The sequence below is a fragment of the Argiope bruennichi genome, chromosome X2, assembly GCF_947563725.1.
Source record: "Argiope bruennichi chromosome X2, qqArgBrue1.1, whole genome shotgun sequence".
NCBI classification, from domain to species: domain Eukaryota; kingdom Metazoa; phylum Arthropoda; class Arachnida; order Araneae; family Araneidae; genus Argiope; species Argiope bruennichi.
In genome coordinates, this window is record NC_079163.1 from 128,771,565 (window position 1) to 128,788,073 (window position 16,509).

General features: G+C 28.5%; 1 protein-coding gene across 2 annotated transcripts in view; it reads left to right on the top strand.

The window, feature by feature from the left end:
* Nucleotides 1-16,509, top strand: part of LOC129960791 (uncharacterized) — a 148,263-nt gene that overhangs the window by 45,567 nt on the left and 86,187 nt on the right. The window lies entirely within an intron of this gene.

Sequence of the window (16,509 nt, forward strand, 5' to 3'; positions counted from 1 at the left end):
CCTGAGACAGTTGACTATATTCGCATTTACACTTGTTTCATTTAATGCGTATGTGTTAATAACAGCCATAAAGTTACACGAGTTTTTCAAGGCATTATTTAATGCATAAAAGGTAATGTATTAAATGATTCAAGCAATATACAAGAAAATATTTCTGCAATAATTGAAATAGTTTTTATTTTACAATAAAATTTGTAGAAAACAAAAGTAACATTTCTGGGAGACTGTAAATTTGAAGCCTTTGTGAGAACTTTTGCCGCAGTATTCGGCACATTTTTATCCAACGTTACAAAATCATACTAAAAGCATGTTAAATTAAAGTATTTATTGAGATTTCGAAAATTTTAATTCGTATTTTACAATCATGATTTGACAGTTGTAAAGAAATGGACCATCTTTTATCCCATCATTAAGAATCAAAATAATGTTTAACTCTTTCAATATTGACACTGCCCAACCGGCCGTGCTAATTAAATACTGGAGGGTAAGTTTCCATTTCAAACGAGAGATTCAAGGTGTCAAGTGAGTTATCACCAAGGGTGTCAATGCTTTATATCCTGCAATTCTGTTGAAACAATAAACAATAAACATGGTAATTCTGTACTGACTTTCCAGTATACAACAAATGTGGTATACTGGTAAGTCAGTATAGAAAAATTTGTGCTACCGATTGGTTCGAGTTTGTCGTAAAAAAGGTAACCCTCCAAAAGCTATTTAGATACCATGTTTCCGAATAAATTTTTTCATGCTTGCGAAACGATTTTTGCAATACTGTGAATTATTCTTTATAAATAACGTTTCAATAGCATAATATTATTCAATAATTTATTTCAATGCAATAATAGTATAACACAATTCATTTAATCAATTGATTATGTCTTAACTCTAAAACTTGCTTAAAATCATTGAGACATGTTTTTAAAGTTGCCCTTCACGAAAAGGTTAAAAAATATGCTCAAAATGTCTCGGAACAGTTTAAATATTTTGTTATTTTTCAATTGTAAATGAAATTTACCATTTCTTGCAGAAAAAGTGTACAGCATCATGTGCCCGACTAATTAGATCAGATTTCCTTTAATTCAAATACATTCAACACATTGGGTAGTTCGCGTTCAAAACCAACTGTCGTGATGAAGCTCGATTCGTGTGTATTCCATTAAGTCGAGGCATCAGTTCACAGTTCCTTTTGATGCCAAATTACCTATCAAAATATTGCATTTTTGTGCTTTTGCTTGTTTATTCCCCTGATTTCACTCCATGTGATTTTTTCCACGAATTAAAAACTAGCTTTTAGAGAAACGGTTCTAAAGTTTGGAAGAAGTAGAGTGATGAATCCACTGAAAGAGGTGGTAAAAACATTCCAAAAGAAAATGTTTCGGAACTTTTTGAACATAATAGTCATGCTAAAATCAGCTATTTATTTCAGATTTAAATTATTTTGAATGATTAAAAGTCTATCGCTTTAATTTTCTTTAGTTTTACGATTTAGAAATTACGAAGGAGAATATTAATAAAAATACCTTTGCTTGATATCCTCTCAGTTATGAAACTAACGATTCATAAAATTTGAAAAAGTTTAAGGCTATTGAAGTTGGTTAATATAAAAAATATAAAGGAAGGAAAAACGATTTAAAGAAATGATAGATATTTAATAGAGCGGTGAGCAAAAAGTATTTGATAGCAAAGTTAGATTTTTAATTTTTAAAGTGGACTTCAATCGAAGTTTTATTGCGTATTCAATTCAATCCCCAATAGACGAATGGCAGCGAAATACCGAATCAGATATTTCTTTTCTTTTATATCTGTGATATATCTTGGTATCCGAGAATAAATGATGCGAAGCATTTCCTTGTGTTCGTAATTCAACATTTGTGGGTCCCCCAAAGTGAAATACTGAAACTAAGTTATAGGAAATATTGGATGGTTGGGATTGGAGAAAAAGTAGGACTCGAAGAAGAAAGAATACAAAAGGACTGAATCACTAAACACCAAATTATTCAGCCATTTGACAGCTTGACAAAACCTTTTCTTTCCCTCTTTAGCCGTATATTTTATCTTTGTCTATTTCTTCATTTTCCTTGAATTTGCAAGTATTTTTTGAGACGTAGCATAACATATTACAAAGCAAATCTACATATGCGCGTCTAGCCTAAGTCCATATTCTTTATTTATAAGCGCAGTAAGTACAAAATTTTCTATAAATGGAGTTTTAGGGAGTATATTGAATTATTTTTTTAATACTTATTCAAGCATTCTATTGCATGTAATAAACTTTGTATTTGAAAAGAAGTAGTATTTATTTTCTGAAATTTTTGAGGAAAAATCTGCTGGCTTCAAGAACTTCTTGAACTGAAGTTTGTATGGTAGCGCTCATTATGGAAAACGACATTATACAGCGGATGTGTAATTTTCATTTTCTCCAAAACACTGCACGAATGTGTACCGATCTTGAATGAACTTCTCCGGAATATCCCTGCCGGAAATGGGATAAATTCTGTTTCTATGGCTACAGACAAAAGTCGACTTCTTGGCTGCAGTAATTAAGTCTGTAGTTGGAAATCATTTGAAACACAATAATCTTTTTGATGTTTCTCTTGAATCCAAAGTTGATTTATGTTAAAAAAATTCAATCGGCTACCAAATGAAAAAATTATTTTTATTGATAGCGAATAACAATATTTTTCGGAATCTTAAATGTGTCAGCAATATCTCTTAAAATATTCTAGAGAAATGTCGTTTATTTTGTACGTAAGTAATGTATATAAGATATGAAAAATATTTATCTGATTTTATTCTATTATCTTTATATAATAAATCTTAAAATATTCAAAAAATTATCCTTAAAACATTGATAAGAGCATCATTAATTGTTAACAGTATTAAACGCGAAGCTCAATAACTCGGATAAAAAATTCTATTGGGATAAAAAAGAAACACTGATGCAAAAGCTCCTAGACTCATTCCATTTTGGATTTCCTTTATGGCCCAAAGACGTGTCAAAGTAATTGACACACAAAAATGGATGCATTACAAATTGCTTTACTCTACCATAGCAGTACGTGGTAAAGTTCCCCGTTTCTGAATGATACCTAAAAGTATGCTATAATATCTTCTTCCGTGCATTTCGAACAGTGTTCTTGAAACATCTCGTTTATCATTCTCATCTAGAAACATTATTAAATAGCTGACAAAGAGGAGCTAAGCACACAAGATGAAAATGGATAAGCGTTAAGTAGTTTATCACAATCTTTCTCCCTCAAGCGATATTGAGTGATTAACATGAGAATACACAGCAGGAAAAAATGAATAGATCCGCCCCTTCCCCTTCCGAATCGAGTGTTTGGCAATTGAAATGGCTTCAATATTTAACAGAACACAAAAGAATGATCCAGTAATGCGTTATTAAATTCAACATTTCGGAAGGAATATTTCTTCAATATTTCACTAATAAAAACAATCATTAGTGTTCGTGTTATGCAATTTAGTTTTCCTTTAGATGAAGAAAATAACATTAGGGAAGTCATTGTTATTTTAAAAGATGGGAGCATTTTCCCATTAAACTTAGTTTTGATACAAAATTGCTCATTTAAAATCAATGATTGTGCTTTTAAGGATTCTAAGGAATTAAATGGCGTCACATTATGAAATAGAAAAAAAAAATGAAACTTGGCATTGGAATTTCCAGAATTTAACGGAACAGTCAGAAAGGAAATTCTTACTCTCTTTATTGACTAGTCAAATTTATATGTATGCAAGTAAAGTGATTGTTTAAACTCTGTCTGTATTTACTTTACTTCAATTTTTTTTGTCTTATCTGATATGTTAATTTAGAAAAAAATTCACAGCTGATAAAACCTGTGCACCAGCAAACAAATGTTTACATCATAACAACAAATATATATATGTTTATCTTAGCGATATTTAAAAACATATTTCGTTTGAAGTTAAAAAAAATATGTATTAATAATTGGAGAAAGAATTTACTAGATTGTAGAAGCACATGATTTTCTACTTGTTTTTTTCGTTCAAAAAACTTTGCTCTTTTGGCTTAGGTAATACTGTAATACTACATTTAGATTGTACTGTAATTGCACTGTAGTACAATTTGATAAGTCAAAATCCTTTCCGGCCAAGAACGACCCAATAAATATTTTATTTGAAGAACGGGAGCAAAAGTGTAGAAAATTAGTATAGGTTTAGTTTTTAAATTCCTTTGTTGTTCGGAATTTTTCAGTTCCTTTCAAAAATTTTCTGAGTATACAGAAGCGCGATTTCAAAGAACAATGTATCCATATAGAAATTAAGGATATCGAACTCAGTTCTAACATATCGATTTAAATAAGGACATGACATCATTTGTGTAGCGATTTTGATATTTTCTTATATTGAATTTACATAAAAATTAAAAATGTTTTCAGAATATAGGGATATAATTTATAATAACAATGTATCCATATAGTGCTTTAGCAGTTTGAATGCTGCTGCTGTTGTAAATACATGTATGATTTTAATATTTTCTTACATTAGATATAAAAATAGTTAAAAAGTTTTGAGCATACTATTTCAAATAAAATTGGATTCATAAGGCATATTTGCATTTTGAATGCTGCACCTAGATTCCAATATTAGTGCATGCATAATTTTGTTGAAGACTTTGATGTTAGCTTACGCTAACGTTGGAATTTGATATTAAATACACAATAAAATGATATTTTTGGATTCACTTTCTTAAGGAAAACAAAAATCCTTATTTGAGCTTTATCATGTCTATTATTAAATAGAACTTATTGCTTAGTTTATTTTAATAAGGTAAGTTAGATTTGATATTATAATTTGAAAAACAACAATTTTTACTGGATTCATTAGCATTTAAATTACTGTTGGAAAAACATAGAAATATTCTCTAGAAACAAGTTGTATTTTGGTGAAGGCAGTGGAAAGTGATTTCTCTACTTTTTAAGTCAATGAAAGATAAATTTCCTACGTCTTTCAGTTGCCCATGGAATTACTTCTTGTCTTTTCTTATGAGAAAAAACATATCATTTTATAAAGATGGCGATGCATTAGAATTAGGAAATGGTTATCAACAAGATGATCTCAGTTTTCTAAAGATTTGCTGCGCGAGGAATTGTAATGTGATGTAGTATGTCATCTTTATAAACTGTCTCACAAATAGAATATTTTCAAGTACAACACTTGTATCATCCATAAAGAAAAACACAAGGGTTTTTATATAATTAATTATTTATTGTTAATTGATTAGAAAAATAGCATGCATTTTTAAATTCCATTTAATGACAAAAATTGTGTGCATTTTAAGCTAACGAATTTTAATTTTTTTCACACATATGATTATATATGTCATTGCGTTTTTGAATACTCAAAGATACTTACCCTGGGATAATAATTGCAGAATTTTCTGCCCGCATTATTGTATAATATCAAGTTAAATGACATAATTTCAAAATAATGGTTTTTCAAAGCTCATTAAAGAATATTAAAAATTTATCTGAATTAGAATTCAGTGCAGCAAATTTTCAATACTTTTTTCTTCTATCTTACTATGAATAACTTTCAATTCATATTCAACAGCCAAGCATTTCAGTGATATAATTTAAATATTAAAATAAATACTTATTCACTAAAAGGACTGTAAATATTTCGAAATATATTCATTCTTTTAGTCAGAAGTTCCTTGAATGGCTCTTTTAATTTCAATTATTCTTGCTCTTCTGTTCTCTGCTTAATATTAGAGTTTTCCAAGACGTAATTTATAAAAATGTTCATTAAAGAGAGTGCATAATTATGAATTTACTAAGAGGATTATTAAACGAAATTTGCCGAGTCTTATTTTAATAAAGACTGAACAAAATACAAATTGATTCCCTATATCGTCGTCTTCATTTAAAAACCATGTAAGACGGGAATTTTTTAGGATACACTAATAGCTGTATAAAATGTCCATTAAGAGTATTAATTAAGGTTTTTAAAACGGGTTCTAATTCGATGACCTGACTTACAAAGGGTTTAAAATAGTGATTCTCCATTTTATTCTATTAGAATCCAAATAAATCCCCTTTTCATAAAAATATGGACCTTAATAGTTTCTAAACCAATTCAACGATGTATTCTAAATAACCTAAAAATGAACCTCTGTTAATTAACTATAAAGAAAAGTAATCATCGTTTTTTTAAATTATGAATTGCTGCTATTGAGGGCATGAAGTCATAATAAATGATAAAATATATCAATTAATATTTTCCTTAAAAACAACACAGATGCACTTTCAACAAATTATTTCCCTCTTTTGATGCTCTGATACAATACACTCTCTATTTAGTCATTAGATTTTCTTAGGTATCTTATCTGTCATGTCATATCGCATCACTCTGTTGATAGTCCCTAACCTACTGTCATACTGCATGTGAGCTGGGTTGTGTTTGATGTTCATATAGGAAGAAATAATAACATGGGCGACCGAAAGGGAGTACAATTTTCTTTGTTTCCAGTTTCTCTCTTGTTTTCACAGAATATTCGAGATTTTGTCTTGTTCGCAGTCTGAAATATTACATATGGAAGAATGATTATAAAAAGAAATGATTTTTAAGAAATAATTGCAAAGTAAATATCATTCAATTCTTCCACATGTCTTTCAATAGCGAAAAACAATATTTTAAGCAAATATTTTGAATATACTTTACAACCAATATTTTAAACAAATATTTTAATATTTATATGATGTTTTCTTTATTAATATAAGGATAAAATGGTGATAAAAGTGAAATGATTCAAATTTATATGTAGCGTTTGAAGAAAAATTATATTTTGATAGAAAATTTACCATTTATTTACAAAAGCTAGGTTTATTCTAGAGAAATAAATTGCCATAGTTTTTCATTTTTTTTTGTAACATTACATGTGCAACATAACTTAGAATGTAACTAGAATTATATTTAAAAATAAACTTTTGTTCTTAATATATGAAATTATCTATGAAATTTCGTAATTTTTTCAACAATATTTACATTAAGAAATCATAAATCCACTTCTAGAGCATTAAACATCAGATTCATAGTTTATTACATTCAGTAGAACATAACGAGCACTAATTATAAATTTCACCAAGACATGTTGATTATTTTTTTAAGATATGACGATATTCGTACAGTAGAATTATGCAAAAACTCGATCTTCAGAAAAGGCATTGAAAGTTTTTAAATGCTTATAAATATGCCTCACTTACATGCCAATAGTTTTCCACAACTTGGCTTCTAATTGGCATAGACACAAAATAAAGATATCACTAAAGGCAGAAACGTACCTATTTTTTAAAACTGCAAATAAATAAATAAAAATAAAAATGCGAATTTTCATCCAAATTCCTGTTTTCAACCACCTTAATCGTACTTCTAATTAGCGATTCCCACAATTTTATTTCAGTATATTCGCATTTATACCTGGGTATCTGAATCTCTTCAAAATTAACTTTGCCATTATTTTGTTAATGGAATGCATTTGTTTATCAATCTTTTAAGAATAAAAATGACAATCTTATTCCATCTATTCAGGAATTCTGTTTTCGGTGCATTTTACTGAATGAAAAGGATTTAGAAACAAAGGAAAAGTGTGCTTTAAGGAAAAAAAATTAGTCGAAGTGTGATTCAAAATTAAAAATCATGAATTCCAAAAGAAGCTTTTGAATCAGAACTGCATAAAACTTGTATTTGAGGAATTATTCTTTGAGCGGAAGTTAAGAAAAGTTGAGAAGAAAAAACTTTTATTCTGTGTTCCATTTATCTTTTCGAATTGAACGACTCAAGGATAATAAATAAAAGGGCCCGAAATGGATTTGAATATTAAACACTCACGTTTTATTCTGTTTTAATGTCTTAGAGATGAATTCTTCTAATTTCTAAATTTTTGTAATGGAACAAATTAAGAAAATTTTAAAAGAGATAAAATACTTTATTTCTGTCTTTTGAAATGAAGTTAAAGAGTTTAGATAAAAGAATACTTTAACGATTTAAAGTCATTCTAATTTTAGTTAAAGATATTCGAGACGGTTCATTAGACATGGTAGCAGCTCCTGTATTTACATTTTTAAGTTAAGATTTACGATCAATAAAATATCGTGTGGGTTAAAAAATATTTTTAGTTACGTTAGAGTTATCTAAATAAACTAAAAAGGGTTGTTATATTTATTAGAGTTTCTACCACTTTACGCTTTCAATTGCCTTATGTTTTTTTTTATTATATATTAGAAAATCGATTTCATTAATGATGCTTCTACTAAATTTATTCTTTAAGCTTAAAATAATCGCTTGATTTTTTTGAATACAGATTTATTTATTTGCATTTGGAACAAATTTAATTCATTGATTCATTAAGTAGCGTCCAAACAATAGTAGCTTTTATGTAAAAATGAATTCATCATATATATTATTTAAAGGACATAAAGTAATTAGAGTTAAAAAAATAATACTATTTAATTCTTTGCATGTCGATTTATCTGATTTTTTTTTATATGAACGAATATATTAATTTATTTTTTCATGCAAAAGAAATCTAATGTCAAATACTAACTTTTCTCTGTAATATATATTACTGAAAGGACGTCCGATGATTAAAATTGCAAAATAAATGAACAAAAAATAGCCGTTCTAATGTTTCCCTTTTGTTGAAATTGGATTTTGTAATTCGTATAATTTTTATTCAAATTACGGTTTAATATATAGTATGATTACCAGATTACTTGTATTTATCCTCTTTGAAACTTCGATTGTTACAGCTAAATTGATTACATTTTAGATATGAATTTTTTTTAGTTATATAAATTTTTGCTAGTGCAAAATTATTATTTACCTGATTGCATTCCGCAGATATATTTTATTTCTAAATAAATATCGATAAAGATTTAGATAAGGCGGATGAAAACTAAATTTCTGCCTCACTGGAACAATTAAGTCAATCATATATTTTCGTTGTTCAGAATGCAATAACCGAGTGGGATACTTCGGTGAAGAGAAAGTTAAAAAAGAGTGAGTTTACTTCTTGTAAATTTGAATTCATCATACTTTTGAAAGCAAACCAAATATTTATTGTAAAATACTTTCTTATAAAGAATTAAACAAAAAAAAAAAATTTTTTTTCTTTAAAGCACACATAAAAAATACAACTTGAAAGAGTTAAAAAAATAAAATAAAAGAGAACTACTTTGTTTTGAAAACGCTTGTAACAAAATAAATAAATAAAACTTTAAAATATTACTTTTCGTAAATAATTAATCTATTCTATGAATGGTTTTCTTATTTTGATTTATTTATAGTATTTTCTATACTTCCTCACAGCGTGAGTAAAATGTGTTGACTGTTTTTTAAGATATACAACTCGATAATTTAATATATCATTTCTTTAGTAATTATTTATTTGCTATCACATAGAAATCAAATGGATTTGAAAAAAAATATGTAATAACCGGTGTGAGTTTTTTTACATGAAATATTTTAATATAAATAAAATATTCGTTTAGTGCAAATAAATTTTATTTCAATGCTTTGAACTCTAAAAAAAGTGCAAGGTTATTGAGATTAGAATTTTAAATGGTCTATTTTAATGTCTTATCGTAACATATAGGATCTTAAAAAATTCCATGTAAAATGTCAAAAACAATTCCGACAATCCTTAACTAAATTTTTTAAAATCACCATCAAAAAAAGTCGGAAAGAACTCAAAGATATGATTATATAGATAAAGCGATAAGCTATTTCTTCAACTGTGATTGCTTTAACACACGCTTTTTTGGAATTTTTTTTTACATGAATGTAAAACTTCCTTGAAATTATATAAATTTTGTTATATCTAAAATTTTGCATCACAGAATATTGATTACAAATGTTTAAAATTAAATTATCTTCAAATATTTCGTTTTATTTCAAATGCATTATGATTGTGCACAAGGCATTTTAGATAAAGATAATGATATGCTGCATATTTTTACTCGCGCGTCATATAAGTTGTCATGACTCTAGTACAGCTAAAAAAATAGCCCTTGTATTATTTTATAAGCATAAGTTATACTTTTTTTAAATCGTATTTTAATAATTTTTCTTTTATTCTTTATTTATGCGAAAGAAAGACTGAAAAGATCAATATCATAAAAAAGACATTATCTATGATATACCTGCTATTTACCTAAGCGACTCAAATAAATAAACCAACGGGAGTGGTCTATTCGAAACTTTCTTGCATACTCTTCAATAAAATTCTTACCTCCTCTACCCCTTCCTCCGCAAAAAATTGTGAACCTTGTCGGTAAGGCCATGAATTCCTTGCATGTCATTGGTGAAAGATAGTTACGAAATAAAGACCTTTGGCTTGAATCGAGTGTTTGTATTGGATTTATCAGGCTAAAACTATTTCGAGTTTTTTTTTGGAAACAGACTGGAAAAAAAATTGAGAGGGACTTACAATTCTAGTCACAAGATAATATACCGAATTCCATTGAATTAATTCATTGAGTTTAGGAATTATTGAGTTCATATGCATGTGAAAATACAAGCCGGCAGATGGTCAACTGTTAGACTTCAGTTCAAAATTTGATAAATATCTATATTTCAGTTGTTGTGCATCAAATTTTATGCACCTAGATCTGCTTTTTGTTGTTATCAAATTCATTTTTATTCGTACAGCCAGCCAGACAAAATTCTTATGAATGGATTTCATTCAAAATTTGATAGAAATCTAGGAATTTGATCAAAATTCAATCTACCAATCTTCATCTCGTTCAAAGCAATTTTGAGTTGTTTGTTTACAAGCAGACAAAAATGTGTTTTTAGGACTCTGAAACGGGGAGATTTGTCAACATCTGTTGTCATATACGAGAACGCAAACATCAATGATTCCTTATCACATTCTTTCGATTGAATCTTTTACTGTGATAAAAACAATTTCAATCATACATACTGAATTGAGGTGTCTATCTCAGACAACATTTACTAGCTTAAGTGTAAACTGATCAACGAACTTGATTGGAATCACATACCTCGATTTCAACCATCAAATCGATTTGTAGTAGGATATCCTGCATGCATACCTAACGCTACTAAATGACTGCGAGCATCATATCACTGTCAGCAAGTGATCGTATTCCACTACTATGTCGTATGAGTTAGTCATTTGGTGTCTAACAGAATCATCCGATTACTAATTTGATAGCATTACATGGATTAAATAGGCAAGTTGGTTCGGAACTCATAGGTCCATTAGTGATTTGGGTTATTATTTAATTTTTATCTCTTGCTAACATAATTACATCAAAAGTTCCTTTTAAGATGTATCTAACCACTCAACTGAATATTTCGATCAAAATATCTTTTTAAAGTTCTCTAAGATATATAGCTATTTTCTTCACGGTGGAAATTGTGATAATTCTTGAGATATTTCTATAAGACGAATAAATCTTGAATAAAAGAGGAACTGAATGTTTCGGTGAGTTTTTTGACATTCATTTCCTCAAAACTGATAGTAGGCCTCGGATGATGTCGAAACAGCATTTGAATAATTTTAAATCCTCTGATGAACAATACTACCTATTATTTTGTATGAAATCCTATTGTTATTAATTATGTTTTATTTCTCTGTATGAAAATTGTTATTGCATTAAGTAGCATTTTCATTCAGAGAAATGAAACATCATCTTGAAGGAAGAGTTGAAGGATGGTCAAGGATAAATTAGCATTTCTGGAATGTTAGATTCCTAAAGTTGTGAAAATGTAATTCCTTTTTATTGACAGCAAGATGTTTGCAAACTCAGATTTAAACGAATTATTTGTCCTTGATAAAAAGAAAAGACAATGCATTTATTAATTAAGCCTACAGAATCAGCGAACATCATATGTTACTACTATTACTACTACGTTATGAAAAACCGCTCTATCCGACATTAATAACAAGAGATTGCACAGATCTTTGGCTCTCGGCTAGCAATCCTCCAATGGAACATTTGTCTTGATTTCACGAACCATTGCTCTCTAGCTGAAAAAAAGCGCTTCTTTATCACTAAGCGCTGACGAAAAGACAACTGAAGTGAAAGCAATTCCTCAAAGACAATAGTAGCAACTCTAGTTCTCTACCTAGACTAAAATTTAAACCCCGACGTTTTTTCGCAAATAGAAAGGTATTGTGACGAAAAAAGATATAGTGGATAAAAGAAAGTGGAAAATACAAAAGATGCACGAAAACAAAATTTCTGAAACCGGGTTAAAGTTGCTTCGATTCTGAAAGTTTTTTTCCCCTCCAAAATGAAAGAAATCCCCATAAAAGAAAATTTTCTAGTTCGTAAAATGATACACATCTCGTAAATTTTCAAACAGTGCTCAAAAATTAATAGAAAAACTCTAGTAGCTGTGGTCTTACATTTTTTACGAAGAGGAGCAACTCGTTACATTTTTAATCAAGGTATTGTTGACTCTTGAACAAAGCAATAATTTAACAACCTAAGTATTTGAAAGAGTAGCCCTTTTCTGAAGTTTGCAAACTTTACGAAGAAGCTCTGCTATCTTTTTTGTCAAAAGTTTATTTAATATAGAAATCGTTCTTTTGTGAATATAAAATGCTAATGCCTAATAAATAGATGAATACATTTTACAAAAAAGGAATATCACAAAAATTTTTTAATATTCATTTCCATTTAATTTATCGCAAGAAATGATGTATTACTAATGACTAATGCTTACTAATGATTGGTTGTTAAATCCTTTTTATGACAAAACTAACGTTAACTCGTATTTACTTATCAGTCATATGTAAGGGTATACCAAGCATAGATTCATTTTCACTTCTCCAAAGAAATTTTTATTTTTCTTTCGGATTTTCATTGATTCTGAAACCGGAATCATTTTCTGATTGAATTTGTTTATACTAATATGCTTTTAAATAAATTAAAAATCATTTATCTGATATTCCATAAAAAATAAACATAATTAGTTGAGTTCATCTGAATGGCCATTCATTTAATCTAATAAAATTGAGAATGAAAATACATAATATTAATTACTTTCTAAGAAGAATTATTTATGAATGTCAAAGTTAAACACTTGAGACCCTATTAAACTGTAAAAGAAAATGCACATATAAGTGTTTTCAAAAATTATAACAAGAAGATTTTAATTTATTAAAACTTTGTTATTTTTTAAATAATTAAAAAATTGTTACTTTTTTGACTAATTTGCATTAATAAGATAATAAGACTAATTTGCATTAATAAGATAATAATTAATTACTATAAAAAAGAAGAAATCTTTCATACAGCCGCTTTTTTTTAGTCAGATATTTTGAAAAACATAAAATGAATTCAAATGCAAACCACTAAAAAAAGAAGTTGTTTAAAATTTAAAAAAAAAATGCATAACCTGAATGTTTTACTTGTTTTAAACTAATGATAAATGAAACATGGCTTCCAAGTAGATGGTAAGCAAACATATGGCGGAAAAAAATTAAAAGTAAATGAATCACTTTTCTGAAAACTGGATCGTGTTTCCATAAAATCTATCTATCCTTCACGTTATGCTATTCTCTATTTTTTTTTAAATTTTTACTTAAGTTCTTAAGATTACATTTTTTATTTGTTAAAACAGCAATTTAGCGACGCTAACCCATACGGAGGGGTAAAATTCTGGTAAATGAATGCAGACCCATTATAAAATATTCAACGTAGATTTCATTATAGAATAATGAGACTACGGTTTAAAAATGGATTTTTGCAAAATGTTTCTAAAGAAGTTTGAATAGAATCGAATAAAAATTTGTGTCGGCTCCACCATAAATATATCATCATCTTCAATGTTTTTTGAGTTACTTCAAAATTTCTTATAGCGAGAATTACGATCTTAATTTGTTTCTCAGAATTTTTTTAAAACTTCTTATTGTATAAATTTTAACTTTTGCCTTCACTAAATCATATTTGTATAAGAATAAAATACCTTTATTCTCAGGCATGTGGTTTGTTTTATTCTAGTTATGAATATGGAATGCAAAATTAAAAGATTTCACTTTGCTGAAAATTACATATACTTTCGCATTTTTTTAACAACGTTAAAAATTTTGGACCGTTTTATTTTCTATTAACTTTCAGACACTTTCTTTTAAAAATAGACGATAAAAGAAAGAATTTGTACGATTTAAGGACGAAGAGTTTCTTTTAAATGTTTGGTCGTGTTTGCGACCTCCATACACCTGTGACTCCAATTAGCGTCACATCGTGCGGTGCAACATCAGAGATCGCCATTCTTGAGAGAACACGGTGACTGAGAAAATGGTAATCCCAAATGTAGCACCCCGGATAAAACGTACTAGCCAATGAGGTGCGTCTTTCTTTCTCGAATTTTCTTGTAGCCTTCTTTTTATTTCTTGAAAAGGTAGAAAGGCGGTGTTTTGCGAAAGAATTCCACGATGTTAACAAACTCAGAATGTATCACAGATCCATGGACTTTCTAAAAAAAAAAAAGCTGCCTTCGGTATATGGCGACGTTTATGTCCTCACTAGCTGTTTCTCACACGAATGGCAACCAGGCTCTCCAGACTCCACACTATAAAATTTAGGTTATTGGTCTACTTAAAGTCTGAAGTCTATCGATTCCTACCAGTGTTATTGGCTAAGCAAAAATAAAAGTTATTTATTATTATGTGACAAGAATTACAGTTCAAATTTTCTTCAATGCTAAACAGAGTGCTTTGTCAAGTCTCATGTCTGTCACTTTAAACACTTGTGTCCTAGCTGTGTCACACTTTAGATGATTGATGTTGTTGAAGCCTTACATTTTCTTGGAAAATGTGACCACTCTGCAATAAAATTTCCCTCTAATAATAGAAACATCCCTGTTTTTCTGTGAGAACTGCTTTGTGCAACTGTCTTCTTCTACTTTTGGGTCAATAGGCATTTCTTACTTCAAGATTGTATCATTTATTACATAATTTGAATAAATTAATTAGTGATATCAGAATTGTTTGAGGACATGTCTTGAAACCTTGAACGATGATCAAATGAAGAGGAAGACCAAATGAATCGGCACCACTATTTTCCAACTTTTCAAACCACAGTAACATCATTGGAGAATATTTGACCATATGAATTCAATGTTCAACATGTATATAGACATTTACTACAATATGCATTTGGCAGAATACGAAGAATTATCATATGCATTTAAAAGAATTTCGTACCCGAGGCCTTCTAATTCCGAAACGAGAATCATCGGTATTACAATTCTTTAAGAAAAAAAAAGGAGGGGGATGCAAAAAGGTTGCAAAAGTATAAATAATCCGTTGAGCATATAATTATGTTTCTGTTCCGAAAAAGAATTTTTTGTATTTTCGTTAATCTCATATGAGATTTTTTTTTTCATTTTTAAAATGCATTGTTTTTGCATTTTTTAAATTAATTATTTAAGAAATTACGAACTTTGATAAAGGTAAGAGTATGAATATGTCGTTAAACATATTATATTTTTACTACGAAAAAGAATTTTGGGAATTTGTGTTAATCTCATTAGATATTTTTTAAAATTTTTATTTTCAAAGAGATTATTTTCCTTTTTAAAAATAATTTTCAAACTGATTACGAACTTATAACTTATAAAATTATACCATGTAATAGAACGAACTTATAAAATTATAATATTATAACTTATAAAATTATACCATGTAATAGAACGAACTTATAAAATTATAATATTCTAACTTATAAAATTATAATCATGTTTTACCATATAACAGCGCAAAAAATTATTTTAATTCGCGCTTCCTTTTTATTGACTGAATATGCAATCAATATGAGTGGAAGTGTTGACCAAATTGATCTTATAGCGCAATAAATGCCAGTAATGCTTTATTGCCTGCAATTCTTTCGTTGAAGATTTTCATTGCAGATCTTTTTCTAACAGCTCGAGCCTCTTAATCGGATTTCCGGTATAAGCATTAAATCATTATTATCGAGCGTTTGGAATGTTGGAAAGGATCTTGGATTTTGGACTTTCGCCATCTATGTATTTCCTTTTTGAAGTTTCAAGTTTGAAGAGAAGTTTGGCTGGAATGTAAATGATTATAAATGTGGTAAACATACAAGAGAAGGACTCTGTGAGATTAAGATAATAAATGACTGGAGTGCGATACAGTGTTCTTCTTTATTATAAAGTAGTGAAAGAGAAGGAGAAATTTATGTCTCAAGTTTGTTTATGAAATATGCAGAATATTTTTGAAACATCGACATGTTAATCAGATATGCTTATGCAGGCTATAAGAGGGATCTATCCTCAATAAACGGAGTTAAAATTGGCTTTATAATTCTTTTCTTTGGCTAACTTAAAGTGCCTTTGATTTTGAATCTATATAGAGTGTGTACTCTAACGGGGGTTTAATGATTAATTTCTGCACTTTTTGACATACGTATATAATTCCATTTAGAAAAATGTTTTAAATGTTGTAACTAATTATATTTTAAGTTGGGTAGTCAT